This window comes from Propithecus coquereli, unplaced genomic scaffold (assembly GCF_000956105.1).
Source record: "Propithecus coquereli isolate 6110/MARCELLA unplaced genomic scaffold, Pcoq_1.0 Scaffold61, whole genome shotgun sequence".
NCBI classification, from domain to species: Eukaryota; Metazoa; Chordata; class Mammalia; order Primates; family Indriidae; genus Propithecus; species Propithecus coquereli.
In genome coordinates this window covers 2,930,477-2,953,583 of record NW_012152063.1, presented here as the reverse complement: position 1 = coordinate 2,953,583, position 23,107 = coordinate 2,930,477, and the positions used below count along the sequence as shown (strand labels likewise).

Below are 23,107 nucleotides of genomic sequence, written 5' to 3'. Positions count from 1 at the left end.
GCACAAGAATATTTCAAATCTGCTAGTCAGTGAAATTAAAACTATAGCCACTCTTCTGAAATCCCATTCCATTTGGCCTATACTTTCCCATTTGGTTTGAGTTGTCTTAGCATTATGCTTTTGAAAATAGAAGTTGAATTTATTATATTCATTTTCATAGAGAAAAGGTAGTAAATCGAAAAGGATGTTCTTAGAGGAAAAGTAGTAAATTTCTTTACTACTTTTTACTACAAGTTGACTCACAAGTTTAGGCGATGGCCTTTGCTGAACTTTATAAATAAAAGCAAACAACTATTGTTTCATTGTAATACTAACCTCATCTAATTTTTATTTTAATGTAGGTAACTTTTAAAAATTGGGTCAAATACATAAGTAGGAGATTTAAAAAATATACTTATAGCACGAGTCACAAAAGAAAGTTCCCTTCCTTGTTTCCCCAACCTGCCAAAAATGAACATAATGTATAATTCATGTCATTAGGGCTTTTTAGGAGAAACTTTATAAAGAAGGTTGGGGGAGAAGATAACAAAGCAATACTAACTTCTCACCATCAAGAGACATAAGAAAGTGATAATAAAATCAAAGCACAACTGGGGATTCACAGTATAAAATTCTATATATTGCTAAAGAATTTTTCTCCTATTTGTGAAACCTATTCATGAGCATATCTACGAGTTTTCTCAATGAGCAATGATGTGCTGGAATGAAAGTGGAAACAGAGAAATACAGAGGAGATGCATCTTTTGGGTACAGAGGAAAAGGTAGGCTCCAAGATGAATGACTAGTATAGACAATATTACCTTGCAAAAGGAGTTAACTTGTCCATAAAGTATAGTTAACAGTCTTTCGTGTATATCAATATGAACAGAAATACTGATGCACATTCAAATTTGGGAACTACTAAGCTAGACTAAAAGAATGAACAAAACGTAAGTTTCCATGCTGAAGTCTGTGCATTCAGATTCTGCCATATATGCCACCTATTAAATCTGTAGCAGTAAATAGAAAATGAGTGGATAATTCTAAAGTATTTCTGCTTGTCAGCAGAGCTTATTTCAACTTATTTGCATTACATATTACTACATTTAATATTATTGTATGAATTAAATGAGACAATGTATCCAATACCAAGGTTCAATATATGTATGACAAATTGTAATCAAAGTCTTGCTCGAGCACACCCCCAAGTTGCATAAAAGATCTCAGACACTTGCAGGAAGAAATTCCTGCCTTTCTAAATGGACAGTCCTTGTATTGATTTCATGAATTTTGGCAACAGCTGTGAAACTTGTTACCATGGGATTACATCTTATGTAAGAATTGCATTCAAATATGTTTAAATGCATCTGATGCTTCTTCATTCTTCTGTATCAGAAAGGTTAAAAGGGCAAGATAAAGAAATCAATAGGAGAGAAGGAATATTCAAAGACATTTTTTAAAATATGATAAATTTGAAATCTGCCCAGAATATCAGCAGACATTAGTACATAATATCAAGTATGGGCAAGCATAGCACAAACACCAGACATTGTAACAATGATAGCAGTATTAATAATAATAATATTGGCTGGGTGTGGTGGCTCATGTCTGTAATTCCAGCACTTTGGGAGGCCAAGGTGGGAGGCCAGGAGTTCGAGACTAGCCTGGGCAACAAGCAAGATCCTATCTCTATAAAAAAAATTAAAAATTAGCCAGGTGTGGTGGCATGCACCTGTAGATCTAGCTACTTAAGAGGCTGAGGTAGGAACATCGCTTCAGCCCTGAGTTCAAGGTTACAGTGAGCCATTATCAGGCCACTGCACTCCAGGCAACAGACCAAGACCCTGTCTCTAAAAATAATAATAATAATAATAATGCAGATAATCAAAGTTTAAATGGCTTATTAGGAAAGAAAAGGATTAAAACAGAATAGCAAATGCAAAGAAACCTGGGCCATTAAAAAAAGAGACAAAGGTGTATATAAAACTTACTTGGTAAAGTAGTAGGTGTCAGGCCTCTAGCCTAATAAAGAAATGATGAAAAACCAAATCAGACAGTGGGGTAAGTAAAGAGATGACATGCAGTGTTGCTGGTTATTTAGGAAAAGAATGAAACCAACTTGGTAGAATATACTGCTCTGTTTTTTTAAAGTGATATCATTCACTTCATCCATCCAATAACAACAAAATCCAATAAATACATCTAATTACAATCAAAAAATATAGTAATATTGGCTATGTGGGCAAATGAGTCTGAGAATGGAGGCTTTATCATCTAAACCTGTGCTGTTCATTAGCCTCATGTGACTACTTAATAATTAAAATTAGATAAAAGTAAATTCAGGCTCTTGGCTGCACTAAGTAAATTTCAAGTGCTCAAAGGCCACATGTGCCTAGGAGCTACAGTATTGGAGAGCACAGATATAGAATATTTCCAACATCATGGGAAATTCTACTGAACAGCACTGGTCTAAAACAACTGTTAGAAGTGCCCTGTATATAAGAGATGAGATCTCAAAGAACACACACACACACACACACACACACACAAAACCAATAGTTACCCATACTTTCATTCAGAACATTTACTGATCATTTCTCATCTGAGAGTTGCTGTGCTAAACATTCAGAGACCACACAGTAAAACAAAATAGTCCCTGCCCTCAAGGAGATCACAGTGTAATAGGAAATAACAACATATAAAGAAATGGTCAATCAGCAAACACTTGCTAGGCACCAACTGTAAGAAATGTACTATAGAAGAAGACAAAAAACAGTAAGCATGTAGTCTCTGACCCCAAGGAGTTTACAATCTAGTTAATGACACACAACATGGAGTAAGATGTAAAATGTTTTAGTGGCAAATTAACATTTGCAACTGTGTACTTCAAGCTGAGATCCATGAGTTTGATATAGAATTTTTTTTCCATTTTGGTATTTCATCAGGATGAAAATCTGAAATAAATATATATATATATATATAAATTTATTCTAATCAATTTCTGAATAATCATTTTAAAACTAAAGACTGCCACCGAATTTTCATTCTGTTTTTTGCCATTGGTGTTTTCAATCATGCATGTACAAAGTGAAGGCAAAATAATATACAGTTTGCTAATCAAATAAAGTCCAATCAAAGAAATGGTGAGGATGAATTGAATCGTTACAGAACACATGGTAGTATAGGCATCCAAAAGTACCTGCATTATAGTGGTTAAAATCATCATCATGTTGAGTATGAAGATAATGCACGCATCCTATCTCTGTGTAGTTTCTACACAATCTGTTCTCCATTTCAGCAATCTTTGGATACGGCTTACACATTTGATTTAGAATTCAATAATTCCACAATGCTAATCACATTTTCAAGAGAACAAAAAAAAAAATGTTATAGACTTCCTGGGTGATATCTCATTAAAACTGACATTTGAGGATTATTTACTGGTAGAATTTTGGTCGTGTGCAAAGTCTGAATGCCCTGAACCAGCAAACAAAGGCTTGAAGTTAGTATTGTTTGTTTTTAATCTACTTTTAAAAGGCCATTTTCTGTATTATACTGATATAAAATGTAGAAACAGATTTAAAAAGGACAGAATCTGAGGCTACATCTTTATACACTCAAACCCACCACTGGCAATGATATTTACAACAATACAGTATCGTTTGCCACATAGGTCGATGTTGTTTCTTTTAATTTCATCAGTTCTGTTATTTATATTTGATATTTACTTGTTCATTGGCTTTGGTTTTATAATTTATGAAATCTATAAGCAAAAGTTTTTATCTTTCATGTTCCTACATACTTAAGTAAAATGTTTAATGAAAATAAGTTCACACTGTGCAGACAGTAGTCTTAGCCAAAACCAGCCCATTCTTCCTGTGGTGTTTTATCTAGAAATGGTGCCCATTAGGAAGCCGAATCTTCTCTGCCCTCCTTTCTATTAGGCATGGGGAACCGTGGATCTCTAGGGGCCACAGAATAATTGCCAAGAGACCACAAATACATATGTGAATCGATCTATATATTAAATATACTATAATACTACATTTTAAAAATATAAAGATGCTATTCTGGGTAATAAAATGCAAATTATTTTTAAAGACTTCACTATTATAGTAGCTTTTCATTATGGGTTTTCTCAATTAATACTAGAACTTAATTTGTAATCCTGTGAAAACACAGCCATAACTCTAAACTACTACAGGAATTTAGAGAAAAGAAAGATCATGGTGAGCTGCAGCCATCAGAGGAGCATCACTAAAGAGGTGAGACATACATTGGGCCTAGGGCAAAAGTAGAGCAGAGAAGGTACAGCTTCCTAATGGGCATACTCTGAATAGAACCCCTGTGGAATGAAAGTCTGATTTTGGCTAAGATGACCACAGATAGAAACCTGTGCTATTTAGTTCTCTTTCAACTGCAAGAGACAGAGACTCAATTTATAGATAGCTTACTGCTCACGTAACATAACTCCAGAAAAATCAGTGGTAGAACCAGCCTTGAGAATGTGGCAAGAACTGAAAAACTAAAATGCTGTTCTTATTTTCTCTGTCTCTCTCCCTCTCTCTCTTTCTCCTATCTTGACTTTTCTTTATTTGTTGATTTATTCTCTCAGGCTGGCCATACCCATTTATCTAAAATCTAAGCCACTTGGGTAGCTCCAACTTAGGACTGAAATCCTTAAACACTTACTGAGTGCAAGGCAGGAAGTGGCAACAGTTAAAAATGTAAAGGTAATAAAGATAAGCTAGGAGCAGACTGCAAAAGAATTGGTGTCTCGCTAAGGAGTTCGGGCTTTTAAAGTCAAATCTGGCCTAAGCTGGTATAGGAAATCTAAAATCTATATGAAGAAATAAGTTTATTTCAAGATTTCCTCAGCTGCAGCATGCTCTGGAATGGATTATTACAGTCTACCCAATCAGGCTGGGGGAGTGGCTCGCAATTTCCCTCTTTGCTAACAGTACTATTCCAGAAGGGTAGACACCTAGACCCAGATGGAGCAACCACAAAACCCCATTGCCCTGGCCTCAGTGGAGTGGTCCATAGGTATGTACCTGATTGATTAATAACACAATCCAGTCAGAGGGCTTCCTTGAGGTATTCAGTTTAAAATGTTTACATTTTGAATCAGTTACCCAGGAAAATCTTAAAGGCTTCCTCATACTGTGCTGGGATGTAGAGTACAGCTCAGTAAAATTAACAGAAAATAGAAGCGATTTCCCGGGTCCCACACTGAGTTTGTATTTTACGGTGGAGCAGTAAGGGGATCTGGGCCAATGATTTTGATCAATGGAACTAGATCCATTTAAAGAAGAGATTTGAGTACATAAAACAGAAGAAGAAAGTAGACTATCTATGAATAGAATTCAGAGGCACCACAGAGTAAAAAGAGGGACTGAGTAATAGAAGAACAAAGGAAGAATGTCTCAATAGACTTTTTAAGATCAAAACACTGGCATCTACTGAAAAGCTATAGAAAGAACCCTATGGCCAAAGACGCAATGAGAATTCATAATGTTTCCTGATTTAATTTAATAGTAGAAATCTACATATAGGAAAGAAAGGAGACACAGAGCTTTTGATTTTAACCAAAATGATAAGTAGAAATAAAAAGGTACAGCCTCCACTCCCCATTCTTACTTTTAGATCTAAGAGAAACCTACAATGTGGACTTCCTGCTGGGACAATAAAAGAAGGCATGATACAGCACACTCTCTCACTCCTCTCTTTAACCCTCATCTTCCAGTATCCAGTTCTCTCAAGGTGAGTGAAGGAGCCCAAGAGCAACTGTAGCACTGACATTCACTTCAATGGGAATAACAGCTTTCGCTCCGGAAACTTCTTTTACTGCTTGTGAGCATGAGATGCTTACTACAACACTGCGGGCTTTGGAATCACACTTGGATTCAAATCCTAATGTAACCCCTAGTTGAATGACCCTTGGCAAAATATTTAACCTTTCGAAGACTCCATATACCTTTGTGGGGGCGGGGGGGGGGGTCAAGGGAGGTGGAACTAGGGAAATAGGAACTAAGCTGCCAGAGTTTCAGATACAGAATAGATTAAATCATTCCTCCAAAGTGCTTTAGAACATGCTGTGTTCAATAAACACTCCCAATCCCCTACATAGCACCTCATAGTCACTGGGCCATAGATGTAGAGATGTAGCACAGTGGATCTGTAGTGGTCCTTGGCTCTGCTCCCTCCCTATAAAATGAGGGGAAGCCACGCTGTAGGACTCCAAATCACAACACTGGTTCCCTGCAAGGATTAGTGGAATCAGTCCCTTAAAAGCCTTTTGCATGTGGCATATATTAGGGATTAATGAAGTCAATTCTCAGTGCTAGTGATTCACCTTTTAAAAGGCTTCTACTCTTTTCTTACCACTACCATTCCTAAATGGGGACCCACCACCATCATTCTCCTAAATCCTGGAAGAGCTTTCTTTCCAAGGAGTCACACAACTCCAGCCACTTTTCAATTCAATCTTATCTCCAGATGGTTATCATGCCTATCCTGGTCAAAACCATTTCAGTAAGCGATCATTTGCTTACATTTTTCCTTCTTCTTTCCCTCAGTAGCTGATACCTGTCATTCTTTTTGGCCTTGAACTATGGGACCCCATTATTACATTGGGAGAATCCTCTCTTTAAAAGACAGAGCCCACCTTCCACTACAGAAGCTGGTGTGCCAGCAGTGACAGCAAAGGTATCTCGGAGGATCGGTTCTGCAAAGGGATTTAGAGCCTTGTTTCTGATTGAGTGGCTGCTAAGCGAGGTCTTCTGACTCTACCGGAAGATTCTATGAGCTGGTCAATGTGATGCACACATCCTAAATTGACCTCCAAAGAGTCATGCCCTTGTATAGTCTGATGTCACTCCCATTCTCATGTTATATAAGATTCTGTCTCATCAGATTGGAGTAAGAGAGACTTCCTTGCTGGCTTTGAAAAAGTAAGCTGCCATGGTGTAAGAGTACCTGTGAGAGGGGTTACTGTGTAGCAAAGAACAGCAAGTGGCCTCTAACGGCTGAGAGTGACCTCTGGCTGACAGCCAGCAAATGGAGTCTTCAGTCCTAAAACCACAAGGAGATAAATTCTGCCAACAATACAAGGGAGCTTGGAAGTGGATCTCTTCCCAGCTGATCCTCTGATGAGACTGCAACCCTGACAACACATGATGAGACCTCTGAACAGAGGACGCGGTTGAGCTATGTGTGGACTGCTGAGCAATGAAACTGAGATGATAAAGGCGTGCTGTGTTAAGCTGCTAAATTTCACAGCAATAGAAAAAAATACAGTCAATATTCTCTAATAAATTTATTTGATGCTTAAATTAAGTAAAGTCAGTTTCCATGACTTGCTACTGAATACCTCAAGTGACACATAGTCTATCCAATCTTACCCTCCTTTAGTAGCCATTTCAAATTTCAATCATCACTATTCCACTCGAATTAGACCAGTCCATATCCATCTCCTTCTTATCACAGCTTCTGGAGAAATGGGAAGAAAGTACCATTTCCAGCAACCTGAATTCTCCTCAATCTCACCAGCAGCATGTTATACTCTCTCTGGTGCAGCAAGAATTGACAGGAGTTTTCTTCACTTTGAAGTTCTAAACAGAATTCATTGCAGGAAACAGGAAATCACACTTGAACTTTCTTTTCAGTATTTCACATTTTAAATGATTTGAATGAGCTCCTATAAACCACACATTTAGGAAAAGGGACAGTAACACATATTTTTTTCAATAGAAAGCTCTTAGTACTGTCTGCTTATTCAAAAATGCTTGCATACGATTATGTATTACCATTTTCTATGAAATTACAATGCTTTCTTCTGCATCCTGCATAATATAGTCCACTTTTGAGTGTAACAATGCAATATCGGTAGTCTATCACTTTGGAGGCCACACATCACGTAGGCAGTTATCTTGAAAAATTCTAGTGAAGTTTGGAGGAGAAAGGATTTCGCAGGATGAAGGAAAAGAACAAGTTGCTGTCCATTTTCTCTTTTTTTAAAGTCTGATTGATTCAGACATGAGGTCTACATGGACACAAATGACTAGTAATTCCATAAGCCCTCTATTCACTATGGTATCTATAAGTTCAGCCAAAGAAACAGAGCTAATAAGAGAAAGAGGGTGTCCTGACCCCCAGAACATGATCCCTGACTGATACTGGTGGTCTCTGGAGTGGGCACTCCATTACTATCCTCTGTCAATACTTTCTCTTTTCAAGGTTCTGAGCTCTCTTGCCAGTGAGGCTGATGATCCTCAAGTTTCAAAGACTGTGCTGATAAGCCTCAAGGGTGTTCGATTAGTAAAGGGCTATATGTTGGTTGATAAGGCAAGGCCAGTGGGGGCAGAGCAATATGCGGGCTGTGGCTTGATTGCAAGAATGAGTACCCCTCAGAGGTGTGTGTGTGTGTGTGCGTATTTTTTCAGCACTATCTATAAGAGTCACGGTTCCCTCCCCATCAATAGGCAACTGTAAGGGCCCATTCCCCTTATGACTTAATTGACTGATTTAAAATCTGATCTGCACATATATAAAGACGAGCATTATAAAACTCTAGGAAATTATAAATTTATTAAATTATCATAAGATAGCCACAGGAGCAGCTTGCTCTTATAATTAAGATACAGGAAATAGAGATGTTATCCTCAGCTTCACACTGATTCACTATTGCGTAACCTTGGGTCTACTGGTGTACCTGCTGCCTCCTTCCTAAAATGAGAACAATATGTCACTCTACTTATCTCTCAAATGTTTTGAGGAATCATCAAGAAATGTAAGAGTTATAACAATAAGCTAGAAAACAGTTGTATAATCTGCGGATGTGTGCAATGAAAATTAAGTATGAGTATTAAAATTAAGTATTTTCTCTCTTTATTGAAAGAAAAAGGCTTCAAGCATAAAAGCCCCTACCAACTTAAATGTTAATATAAACTACATTTTAAAACAAACAAAAAATCCATTGAAGCAAAAATAAAAAGCCACATTTGGATGTAATAACAAAAAATGTCCATAACTACAATATTTCACTAATGAGAAGGTACAGATGCTACATACAGAAGGATTTTATGATGTCCATATGTTTCTCAAATGGCTCTCCTTGTTAGCTATTTCTCCATATCTCTATTTAAGAATAACCTACACCTTCCCTACTGAGCAGGTACAAATTATAATATGTTGTAATATTTAAACAAATTCAAAAAAGAAGTAATTCTAATAAAAAGAAATAAAAGCTATTTAAACCTACATGCAGATGGTAATAAAAATCTGAATTAAGGGTATCATTTGGATTAGTTAATTGAACAAATTTTTATCTGGTCAGTTGGCCTTAAGATTTAAAACTCTTTAAAACCTCAAATAGAGTTAATCTCTATCTTAAATATATATAATAATTAATTATTTATATATAGTGACAGCAACTTCATAAAGCAACTCATTCTACTATAATAATGGTCATAGTTAATTTGGCCACAAAAAAATCATAAATATCTAAAATCATGTATAAAAACTACCTTTTAATTTCAGAAGAGCCAACAATATTTTTTCAGAAGGCAGCAATTTAGTACACTAAACACTCTAGTCAAAGTATTAGTCTGACTTTCCAATAAAGGCCAGTCCAAGAGGCTGAACTGCAGAGAAACAGGAAGACCAGGGCAAAAAAAAAAAAAAATCTGTCTCCTACCCATAAACTGGTACTTAATTTAAAACTATTAACTTCCTTCTGCACAACCTTATGTGCATCTAATCACGTCCACTCTGTAGTGAAGATTATCAGTTCAGAAGCAGAGCTGGGAATGCATTCTCTCTCTCTGGCTGGCAGCCTATCAAAGGTCAGACTCAGGATTCCCAGCAACCATGCACCCGTTTTGTAGCTGAAACATATATGAAAACATTAGCTTTTTCCCACACAGAAAATGACACGTTCCAAGAAAATGTTGCTCTTCCTGAGATGTGGCCCATTCAAACAAAATGGATGAGAATAAATTACAAGCAAGTTTTACAACTGACCAAATTACCTTCTTTCAGAAATACAATACTCTGATTAAGCACCTTAAATATGAACGGTTCCCAGAAGGAATGTCAGTAATTTGATGTTTGGGTGATTAAACTGGAACAGTGGTTTAAAAAGATAAGGAGTACTAAATATCTGTGGTAAAAGTCAAATACATTAAGCAACAAATTTTCAGTCACAACAATTTCTGTAATAAATATCGAAGTACCAAAGAGAAGTTCAAAAGATACCCTTTAAACATGATTTTTAATTTATTAACTGCAACTTATGCTGTGCTGTTGTTAATTACAGGATTTAAAAGATTACTGGGGCATCAGAAAATAACATACAGACCTTTTCAAATGTCAAAATGTTTGCTTTCCCATTATTTTTTCTTTAACATTGGTTCTCCATGTATTTACTCCCTCTTTCCTAGATTTCAATGATGCCTGCAAGATTTGAAAACATGACTGTGCTTCGAATACTTGTAATTCTTAAATCTTACTCTTCATGAGCAATCTCAGCACATCAAGAGTATTCAGCTGGATACGCATTGTTATACCATTTTGAGAGGAAAAAAAATTAACTCTTCACTTTCTTTTCTGGTAGAAGTTAAACTTTTTCAGCCCTTCTTACCCTATTCCCGTATTTTACACACACACAGATACCTCATTTCTCACAGAATTCCAAAATGCTATCGTTCATCTAAAAGTTCCTTTTACGAGATGACACACACCTCCCGGCAGAAAAAACAAACGACAGCTCCTCCCGAAATTAGAGCATAGGAGACTCACTAGAGAATTTTCCAAGTCCACATCACAGGAACCGCGTCCTCAGCTCCCCGTCGCAGGCCACCTCTCCTGACAACCGCGCCGCGGATCTGGGAGGCGGCTCGGTCCCACTCTATGACACCACACACAGGCCTGACACCAGCACCTCTCGCTGCGGACAAGCGGGCGACGGCGTCGAAGCCAAACAAACGCTGCCAGCCAGGCGCTCAGGGAACGCCCCCGTCCTCCGCGCTCTCTAGTCCCCACCGTGACACCCTCGGGTGGCGTTCAGTTAAACCCGTTTACCTCAGTAAGCTTACGATTCTCCTTCCTCTAGCCAAGGAACTGCTTTATCTCCCATCCCCCAGCCTCCTGAACTTTTCTTAAAACCCAGTATTCCGACGTGGAGACTTGAAACTGAAGTCCCCACAAAACATCACAGGTACCCCCTTTAAGCATTGCTCCCCTCAAGCAACACGTTGGCAGTACAAACTTTTCATTCACAGCTCGGCTCGGAGATAAACTGGGTGTGTATTTGGGGGCGGGGGAGAATCATGCCACCGACCCCTCGCCTCGGTTTGCCTCGCCAAACGCCAGGGTCTGCACCAAAAAGATCACCTAGCACCCAACTTCTGGCAAAGGTTCCCTCAAACCCACCAATCTCTGGGTTGCGAGATGCAAGGCAAGTGGCATCAGAGTCCGGACGGAGATGCCGTTAGCCCAGGGAGCCCGAGCAGGGACTGCAGCGGCGCATCCGGAGGACCGGTGGCCCCCAATTCAACACCAGCTGGGGACCCCGCTGTGGCGCCACTCACCTCCGCCCGCTCCTGCTGAGGCTGTCGTGCCCTCCTTCGCTCCGCGCCGGCGACCTCCTAACTTCTCCCCCTTCTCCAAACAGCCATCTTTCGAGGAGGAGAAGAGAATGGCGAGGCAGGAAGCAAAAGGGGGCTTGAAAGTTGACTCGAGGACCGCCGCTGTTCCTACGGCAGGGACTTGCCGGCCACGGCAGGCGCCGGAGGAGGAGACGGCGGCGAGAGCGGCGGGCGCGGCGGGGCAGGCTCGGTGCGCGCTGAGCGATGTGCAGGACGCGCCGCCGCCGCCACCGCCGCCGCCGCCGCCGCGCGGGGGGAGCTCTGGAGGGCGGCAGCGGGCGGCTGCGAGCTGCGAGCTGAGCGGGCGGCGGCGCGCTGAGGATTTGCTAAAAATAGCACTTCTTGGGGAGGGGCGTGGGGGACGGAGGTGGGAGGAGAGGCTCGGCCGGGAGCCCCGGCGCGGCGGAGGCTGGGCGGGGCTGGGTGGGGAAAGGAGGAAGGGCCCGCGGCCAGAGGCGCCGGAGACCGCAAGGCCGGGAGACGCGGGCCGGAGAGGATGAGGGGTGCGGGGACACCTGGGCGCGCGGCCGAGGCTGGGGAAAGGACGCGCGCGAGGCAGGAGGGCAGCGAAGGCCGTCTGGGGTGGAGCGGAGGAGACCCTGGGGCTGGACCAGCGATTCGTCCCAGGGGAAGGACCGCGAAGCCTAAAACGACTTGGGGTTTCTGAAGCGAAACATGCCCACGCGAGGCGCGAGGTGATGGTCAGGCGGCTGGCGCACACCATCCTCCTTGCCGGCCCCTCGGCAGCCCGCGCCCGGTGCGGGGCAGAAGCCCGGCCGCGCCTTGCCCTCCCGCGCCCTCTTTGGCTTGGGGAGCCCGGGCCGCTCAGGTGCGCGCCCCCAGCTCCGCGGCTTCTTTTTGAAAGGAGGACGAGGGAGCAGTGTGGCGCGGTACCTGGAACGTCCCCACATATGCCTGGAGCTTAAAGAATCATTCAAGGAAATTTTAAAAGAAAATGCTACATTTGGGGTTTTTCAAAGGACCAAATGGGAAATGTGAGGAAATATGGTGACTGCTGTTGAAAACATGACTTAGGTTTGCCGCGTTTTAAGGCAGAGCTGAGAGCATCATCCACTCTGAAACCAGCCCTGATAGAAGGCAGACAGAGTTAGTAGGTCGGAGAACTGACGAGGTGATTGCTCCCACTCAGTGGTTGGTATTTTCACCTTGGGGATTTTTTTTTTTTTTTTTTTTACTGTTACAAGTTAAGTCTCTGCTAATATTGCTAATACCTACAGCTTCCTTTATACAGCGTACAACACTGAAAGATGTAAAAAAAAAAAAAAGTGGGGGTGGAGGTGGGCGGGTGGAATGCTAAACATACTTGGCTAATGCTAACGGTTGAACTCAAAGCGGCTAATATTTATGGTGTATATAATTTGACCCTCGAAAGAATAAAAGCTAGTGTCTCTGCATGTGTATTTATGGTTTTTCTCTGCATCAGCTAAAACATAGCTAGCTCATAGATTATATGGATGGAAAGAACAAGAGAGACCTAACCCAGTGCCCTCATTTTCAGAGGAGTAAACCAGGATCCAGGGGAGTAGCGTGATTTGCCCAAGGTCTCACAGTGGCAGGGTTCGGATTAAAACTCAGGATTAAAACCTGACTACCAATGACATAACACCAAGATAACTTGGAGAAAAAGAGTGGTATGGTGTCTGCAGTTAAATTTTAAAAAGTTCAGCATTCTTAGTAGTATAAAAGTGCGTGATTGGTAGATTTAGCCCTCATATTGCGCTAATCAGGAATTCGCACTGCAAGGGTGGTCAGCTAGCTTTAAATTTAAAAGGTCACACTCCTAAGGCTGTTGGTGCTACAGCTTCTGCTAGCTTAACTTTTCCACATTAGGGATTCTGTTCGTTGGCATGGTAGATCTTAATAATGGATTCTCATTTCATGGGTGAAATCAATGATGTTGACTAAAATACTTTAAAGATACTTATCATTTATATTATATATGAGCCAGAAATAAATATTTAGTGACCTTTCACCCTTTACCTTTCAAAATAGAGTCCTTTAAGACCGTGATCCCCAACTTTTTGGCACCAGGGACTGGTTTCACAGAAGACAATTTTTCCAGGTTGGAGAGGGGAATGGGGAAGGCAGAGTTCAGGCGGTGATGCCAGCCATGGGGAGTGGCTATAAGTGCAGATGAAGCCTTCCCTGGCTCACCATGGCTCACCTCCTGCTGTGCCCCCCTTTCCTAAGTTTCATGGGGGTGGTAGAGCTCTGCTGCCAGTCCCTAGGTTGGGGACCACAGCTTTTGAAAATGGTTGTGTCCAGCTTTTTAAAAAAAATTATAATGATTCTGTTGGCCTACCATTGACTCTTAGGGAAACAATTCTCCCTCTATTGTCTCCCAAGAAGACCTTTCACGTAAAGTGTAGTTGAAGCACATAAAAGGATATATCCCCGGGATTTCACTGGGCATCCAAAACAGACGTTTGTGTAATAAAGATGTAGATGGCAAAATTTGAACTGAAACTTATTTTCACCTGTTAAGAAGGTGGTAGAGGGAGTAGTTAACCTTCATTCACTTATCTGTAATTATTTATGTCTACCACATCTAGGTCATTTCACAATAAGGAGCTGTCTTCCTCATCATTCTCCTGGATGTTTGAATGCCAACTCTGAGCAAGGTACTTGCTGGGTGCTACTGGAGTTCCGAATGTTTTAAGATACGATTTAGTAGAAAAGATTATAATTTCTCTTGAAGGTTTTGATTGGGCTCCCATACTCTCTGAACCTATATATTAGCATTTACGTCACTATAATTTTTTCTGGTGTTAGTCTCTCTTCAACTGAAGTGTAGGAAGACAGAGATAACTCATTCACATTTTTTTAAATTTTTTAAATAGACTATTTTTTAGAATATTTGTATTTATTTTTTTTTTTGACAGCCTCCATCTACAACAAGGAGCAGTTTTAGATGTATAGAGAAATTGAGAAGATAATACAGTTGACCCTTGAACAACACAGGGTTAGGGGCCCAACTTCCTGAGAAGTTGAAAATTCACGTGTAACTTCTGACTCCCCCAAAACCAAACTACTGATAGCCTACTGCTAACCAGAAGCGTTACTGATAAAATAAACAGTCGATTAACACATATTTTGTATGTTATAGGTGTTATATACTGTATTCTTACAATGAAATAAGCTAGAGAAAAGAAAATTTTTTTAAGAAAATCATGAGGAATCATAAAATGTATTTACTATTCATGAAATGGAAGTGGGCCGTTTTAAAGGTCGTCATCCTGTGTCTTCACATTGAGTAGATTGAGGAGGAAGAGGAGAAGAAGGGGTTCGTCTTGCTGTCTCAGAGGTGAAAGAAAATCGGCCTATAAGTGGACCCTTGCAGCTCAAACCCATGTTGTTCAAAGGTCAACTGTATAGAGAATTCCAATATACTCCCCACACATACATACACACAATTTCCCCTGTTATTAACATCTTCCGTATGATACATGTGTTAAAATTAGTGAACTGATATTGATGCAATTATTAACTGAGGTCCATAGTTCATCAGATTTCCTTAGTTTTTACCTAATGTCCTTTTTCTTTTTCAGGATCACATCTAGGATACCACATTATATTTAATAGTCATGTCTCCTTAGGCTTCTGGCTGTGACACTTTCTCAGACTTTCCTTGTTTTTGATGACTGTGACAGTTCTGAGGAGTACTGATCAGATATATTATAGGATGCCCCTCTATTGGAATTTGTCTGATGTTTTTCTCATGGTAAGACTGGAGTTATGGGTTTGGGGGAGAAAGACTATAGAGGTAAAGTTCCGTTTTCATCACATTATATCAAAGGTACCTACTAGCAACATGATTTATCACTGTTGATGTTAATCTTAATCAACTGGCTGAGGTAGTGTTTGTCAGGTTTTCCATTGTAAATTTACTCTTTTTCTCCTCCTTCACATTATACTCTTTAAAAGGAAGCCACTGTGTGCAGCCTACACTTAAGGACTGAGGAGTTATGGCCCCCTGTTTTAGGGTAGATTATCTACATAATTTATTTGGAATGCTTGTATATTCATTACCTTTTTATCAACAGAGATTATCACAGTGCCCTCAGCATAGTAGGTTCTTAATTCAAGTGGAAAGCAAAAATAGGATTCATTAGGATTTTTCCCTCTAAGAAATATGATAGGGTCCAGATGTCAGCAAGATGATAAAATATGACTTTCCAGTGCTTGTCCATCTGCAGAAACATCAATTTGAACAACTATCCATGCACAAAAATATCATCATAAGAGCTAAGGACACCAGGTGAGAGAATACAGCACTGGATGTAGCACAGAAAAGACACATTGAAATGGGTAGGAATGACAGTTTTACATTACTGTATTACCTCTCCCCCAACCCCAGGCAGCATAGCATGGAGAGAGATGCCCTTCATTTTGAGGAAGGAGAGGGAAGTGATCACCAGACTTTGCCTTGGATCCCAACAACAGGGATCCAGTAAAAGCTAGTGCTGGGCAGGCCCCTATGACCACAGACTCCAAGCCAGTACTCCTGAACTGAGCCTCCAGACCAGCCTGCACAGACTTGAACTTCCAGGCCTGCCCTGCAGACTCAGTTTCTAGGCCTGCCAGAGGTACAGGCCAGCCCCAGAAGTGCCAGGCTTCAGGCATGCCCCAGCGCTAGGCCAGTCCCTGCATCTCTACTCATCAAGCCAGCACGCATGGGCCCAGCCTCCGGGAAAGCCCATGCATATACAGGCTCCAGGCCTGCTCCAGGTTCCACATCAGCCCAAAGTCTGCTAAGCCCACGCAGCCCCAGGCTTCAGGCCTGCTCCAGCACCAGGTTGGCACCTCTGACCTCAGGCACCAGGTGGCCAGTACCCATGCACACAGGCTCCAGGCCTGCTCAGTTCCAGGCCAGTCTCTGTGGCAACACCCTCCAGGAGGCACACTCCAGCAGACCTCGTAGATCCCAGCTCTGAGCCCAGGCTCCAGGACTGCCCCTGTGTACCCAGCACAGTAACAGAATGAAGGACAAACACCTGATCTCAATAAATACAGAAAAACAATTTTACAAAATTCAACATCTTTTTGTGACAAAAACTCTCACCAAATTAGGTATAGAAGTAATGTAACCCAACACAGTAAAGGTCATGTTTGACAAACCCACAGCTAAAATCATACTCAATGGTGAAAAGTTTAAAAGATCTTTTCTTCTAAGAACAGGAATAAGAAGAGGGTGCCCATTCTTGCCACTTCTGTTCAACATAATACTGGAAGTCCTAGCCAGAACAATTAAGGAAGAGAAAGATATACAAGGCATCCAAATTGGAAAGGAAAAATTTAAATTGTCTCTGTTGGCAGATGACATGATCATACATATAGAAAACCTTAAAGACTACACCAAAAAACTCCTAAAACTAATAAATGAATTCAGTGAAGTTACAGAGTACAAAATCAATATAGAAAAATCGGTAGTGTTTCTATATACTAGTAATGAACTGTCAAAAAAAAAAAAAATCAAGAAAACAATCCCATTTACAGTAACTACAAAGAATAAAACACAAAGGAATAAATTTAACAAAGGAGGAGAAAGACCTATACACTGAAAACTACAAAAGTTTGTAGTGTTAAAGTGCCCACACTACCCAAAGTGATCTGCAGATTCAATGCAATCCCTATCAAAATTTTAAGTCATTTTTCACAAACATAAAAAAACCCAATCCTAAAATTTATATGGAACCATAAAAGCCTTCAGATATTCAAAGGAATCTTGAACAAAAAGAACAAAGCTGGAGGTATCAGTCTCCAATCTCAATATACTTTATTAAGCTATTGTAATCAAAACAATATAGTACTGGCATAAAAACAGACATATTGATCAATGGAACAAGATAGGAGGCCTAGAAATAAGCCCAAGTATTTATGGTCAATTGATTTTCATCAAATGTACCAAGAACACAATGGGGAAAGGCAATCTTTTCAATCAGTGGTGTTGGGAAAAGTGGATGTCCACATACAGAAGAATGAAATTAGATTCTTATCTCATACCATGTACAAAAAAATCAACTCAAAATGGATTAAAGGTTTAAACATAAGACCTGAAATTGTAAAACTACTAGAAGAAAACATAGGGGAAAATCTTCATAACGTTGATCTGTTTAATGATTTCTTGCCTAGGGCCCTAAAAGCACAGGCAGCCAGAGCAAACATAGACAAATGGGATTATATCAAACTGAAAGACTTCTGCAAAACCAAGGAAACAATCAATAGAGTAAAGAAACAACCTCCAGACTGGAAGAAAATATTTCCAAACCATACATCTGATAAAGGGCTAATATCCAACATATATAAAAAACTCAAATAGTTCAATAGTAATAAAACAACCCAATTTAAAAAAAGAAAAAGACAATGGACCTGAACAGACATTTCTGAAAAGAATACATGCAAATGGCTAATAGATTTAAGAAAATACTCTCAACATCTCTAATCATCAGGGAAATACAAATTAAAACCACAATGAGCTATCAACTCACACTTGTTAAAATTGTTATTATCAAAAAGATGAAATATAACAAATGTTGGAGAGGATATGAAGAAAGGGGAACTTTGCTTAAAGTCTGGTAAAAATATTTGCTCTCTACACATCTGATAAAGGGCTGATAACCAGAATCTATCTAGAACTCAAAAAAATCAACAAGAAAAAATCAAACAAACAAATGGGCAAGTGAAATGAACAGAAACTTTTCAAAAGAAGACAGAATAATGGCCAGCAAACATATAAAAAAATGCTCAACATCTCTAATCATTAGAGAAATGCAAATCAAAACCACAATGAGGTATCACCTAACCCCGGTGAGATTGGCCTCTATCAAAAAAACACAAAACAACAAATGTTGGCGAGGATGTGGAGAGACAGGAACACTTTTACACTGCTGGTGGGACTGCAAATTAGTGCAACCTCTATGGAAAAGAATTTGGAGATACTTCAGAGAGCTAAAAATAAAAATACCATTCGATCCAGCAATAGCACTATTAGGCATCTACCCAAAAGAGCACAAAACATTCTACGATAAAGACATCTGCACCTGAATGTTTATGGCAGCACAATTCACTATTGCAAGAATGTGGAAACAACCCAAGTGCCCATCAATCTATGAGAGGATTATCAAAATTTGGTATATGTTTACAATGGAATATTACTCAATCATAACAAACGACAGTGATCTAGCACCTCTTATACTTTCCTAGATTAAACTTAAGCCCATTATCCAAAGTGGGGCACTGCAAGAGCAGAAGAACGGGATCCATTTGTACTCACCATCAAATTGGTATTAACTAATCAACACATAAATGCACATATAAGAATAACATCTATTGGATGTTGGGCGGGGGGAGGAGGGAGGAGGGGACGGGTATTTGTATACACAAGGAGTGCAATGCGCACCACCCGAAGGATGGACATATTTGAAACTCGGACTTGGAGGGGGGACCAAGGGCAATATACATAACCTAAACATCTGTACCCCCATAATATGCTGAAATAAAAGAAAAAAAAAAAGAAAGGGGAACTTTGGCACAATGTTGGTGAGAATGTAAATTAGTACAGCCATTTTGGAAAACAGTGTGGAGGTTTCTTAAAAAACTAAAAATAGAATTATCATATGAGCTAGCATCCCCACTACTGTGTATACATATCCAAAGGAAATGAAATCAGTATAAGAGACATCTGCACTCCCATGTTTACTGCAGCACTACTCACAATAGCCAAGATATGGAATTAACCTAAGTGCCTATCAATGGATGAATGGATAAAGAAAATTTGGTATATATGCAAACAGAATACTATTCAGCCTCAAGAAAAAAAGGGAAATCCTGTTATTTTCAACAATGTAGATGAAGCTTGAGGACATTATGTTAAGTGAAACAAGCCAGGCACAGAAAGACAAATTCAGCATGATCTCACTTATAGTGGAATCTAAAAAAATTGAACTTATATAATAGAAACAGAGAGTGGAATGGTGGTTACTAGGGGCAGGGATGTGGGAAGGAGTGTTAAGAAGATGTTGATCACAGCATACAAAATTTATATTAGACAGGAGGAATAAGTTCAAGAGATCTATTTTACAGGAGGGTGACTATAGTTAATAACACGGTATTGTATTTTTGAGCACCACTAAAAGAGTAGATTTTAAGTGTTCTCACCAAAAAATGAAAAGTATGTAAGGTAATACATGTTATTATAATTAGCACTCACCATTCCAGACTGTGTACATATTTCAAAACATCATTTTTTACACCATAAATACATATAATTTTTATTTGTCAATTAAAATAAAACAATTACAAAAACAAAGCTGATAATACTCTCGGCATTTAAGCAGGGAAAAAAATGCCTCATGCTAAATTTCCATTCTTTTTTTTTTAATGTTGGACATGGAGGGGAAGATAAATGAGGTATTTGTGGTAGTGATGATGGTAGATGTTTTGTAGTTTTCTTTAGAGGACAAAGCACTGTGTAAATGTTACTATTGTTTTAAATATTTATAGCACCCCCTAAAAGGCCATATCTCCCACCCCATTGACACCTGCCTTACCCATATGTTTTCCTTTGGCCAATGAAATGTTGGCAGAAGTGATGTGTGCCACTTTCAAGCAGAATCTTTAACAGACTTCCCATGGTTTCTTCATTCTCTTTGCCCTCAGCCACTAAATCAGCAGTTTTCTAGACGAGAGAAAACTCTTCCTTTTCCAAGAATTTAGGCCACATGTAGCAGAACCTCTTCCAAATCACGGAGGACTTAAACGTGAGCAAGAAGTAAACCACCAAGATTTGTGGGTTTGTTGTTACCACAACATTACTTAGCCTATCCAGTCTGATTGCAAAATCATTCTAATTTCCTAAAATTGGATCACCAAATGCTGTGCTTGATTCAATTTTTATCAGTGATCACCCTTAGGTGCAGCCTTTTAGGACACGTTTGTGTTTGTTTATGATATAACTATGTTTTAAAATGTTTTTCCATTATGTTTAAAAATAAACATTGTTCTTTGTGAATGAAAAAACTCCATCTTTTGTTACAACACTGTCAACAAAATTAATTGAACCCCCGTTGTGTGCAGAATACTGTAGCAGATACTGTAAATCATTTTTCTGAATATTAATTTTAGGATGATGCCATAGAAAAAATAAAGGTATAATATTTAGAAGTTACATATCAAGAAATTTAGCTAGAATAACACGGTATCAGAGTTGGATTTTACCGTGAAGCTAATGAAGCTTAGGGTTCAGGGACCCTCATTTGCACAGGTGCCCTCTAAGGCTGTGTATTCATAATTTAGTGTTATTTTACTTTAAAGGGTCTCAAATATGTATAAACTCCAGGCCCCACCAAAACTGGCTCTTTCTCTAAACACTAACAAATATGAAAGGGTGAAATCAAAGAGCTAGAAGAGTCCTGAGAATAAAGGGCAACACTCTCACACAGGGGCAAGTACAGAGAATCTGGACATCTGACCTCCCAGAAAAAAAGCTTTCTTGAAAGGTGGCCCTGCAGTTTCAGTTCCCTGGTAAAATTTAAAACTGAGTCAGCATGTGCATCCCGGAACTGTAGGGAGGAGAATACATCCAGCATCAGGCAGAGCCTCCTGAACCTAGAAACTACCGGTACCCTATGTCTGAATATTCATTATAGCATTTTCCTACCATGTGGCTTTCATTTTGTTTGTCATCCAGAAAAATCTTTGGACATGTTAGTATTCCTCTTCATAAAGATTCCAGGGGTTTTTTGTGTGTGTGTTTGTTTGTTTATTTTTTGAGACAGGGTCTTGCTCTGTCAGCCAGGATGGAGTGCAATGGCATAATCATAGCTCACTGTAACCTTGAATTTCTAGGCTCAAGCAATCCTCCCCCTTCAGCCTCCTGAGTAGCTGATACTACAGGTGTGTACCACCATGCCTAGCTAATTTTTTTATTTTTAGTTTTTTAGGGATGGATTCTTTCTATTTTACCCAGGCTGGTCTCAAACTCCTAGCCTCAAGCAATTCTCCCACCTCTGCCTCGTAAAGTGCTGGGATTATAGGCATGGGCCACAATGCCCAGCAAAGTTCCAGTTTTTACTGAGATCATTTTTTTTCTACAAGTCATTTCATTTTGAAAATAATTTTTCTCATGGTTGCTGATAATAGTTCCTCTGGAGGTTTATGTAACTTTTTCTCAATTAATTTTGTCCATTTCTAGGTCTGCAACAATGGGTATTGTATAATACTATTCATCATCTGTTCAGGAATTCCCCATTGAAGGCAGAGGTCTGTGCAGTAATAGAGGTTGTAATATGACCCATTAGGGATTTTTTTCCCTTGCTAAATTTTGAATGAAAACTGGATGAATACACTTCCTCTATTTTTAATAATTCCTTATGCAACAATGTGTGAGTCATGGTAAGGTTTAATCACAACCCATTGCTCATTTATGAAATATTCTGAACTTCAATTAGTTACATACAACCATGAAGTGCTGTTATCATGTGCATGTTAGCAGGCTGTCAAGTTTTTGAACTATGAAACAACCAAAGAAAAGCCTTTGCATATATGTGTATGCCTTCAGGGTAAGTTTCTTTTAAAATAATAGTTTTCATATCCATTTTTATAAATATTTTATTTTAAGGTGATCTGTGTATCTCAAATCTATATAGCTAATCAGATTACATTGTAAGAAAAGACTTTAAAATCGAGATATATATTTGTATGTATATGTCTACATTTATATATATAATAATAGTAGGTAAATTAAAGCTCCTATCAGAAAATAACTCAACATAAATAAGTTTTAATGTTGAGTACATAAGAGCCATGGTACTCTGAACAGAATATCAACACATAAGACAATGGTAGAACAGAGGAGAGTGTAACATGGACCAATTAAGACAGAGGAAGAACATGAACAAATGAATGCTATTTATGGGCTGTTTGTCAATATGCTTGAACTAATCATTAGGTTATATTTCATCTCTAGTATGACATTACCTTATTATGTTAAAATATAAGTTAATGTTGCCTTTTGAACTTGGAGTGTTCAACCAGCTGGATAATGTTGTTTGCCAAATAAATAAACATATATAAATTATAGGGTGCCTTTTTAAAGGAATTCATTTAGTCCCTCTAAGAGTTAGGGTTTGCTAAACTGAAAAATCTAAATAAACTGTGGCTGAAGCAAATTAAAAGTCTTATTTATTTAATTCTAAAATAATACAAAATCTGAAGACAGGAAGCTGTTGATATTGGTTTTGTGGTTCAAGAATAGAAGGCCAAGGTTTTGTAATTTTGGTAATCTTTTCTTCATTGTCACAAAATCGCTGTTGCAGCTCCAGCAATCAAACCTATTTTCCAGACAGTAAGAAAAGACAAGAGATGGCACATGTATCAGGAAAACAATGGTTTTCCCAGATCTCAAAAATATTTCTGCCCAGTTCTCACTGGTCACAACTGTGTCACATCGTCAATGCTAT

General features: G+C 39.2%; 1 protein-coding gene across 1 annotated transcript in view; it reads right to left on the bottom strand.

The window, feature by feature from the left end:
* Positions 1-11,827, bottom strand: part of HDAC9 (histone deacetylase 9) — an 805,060-nt gene extending 793,233 nt beyond the window's left edge. The window contains exon 1 of the mRNA XM_012659408.1: positions 11,571-11,827. The gene's annotated coding sequence lies outside the window, so the exon portion shown is untranslated. The remainder of the gene's footprint in view (positions 1-11,570) is intronic.
* Positions 11,828-23,107: the final 11,280 nt, after the last annotated feature.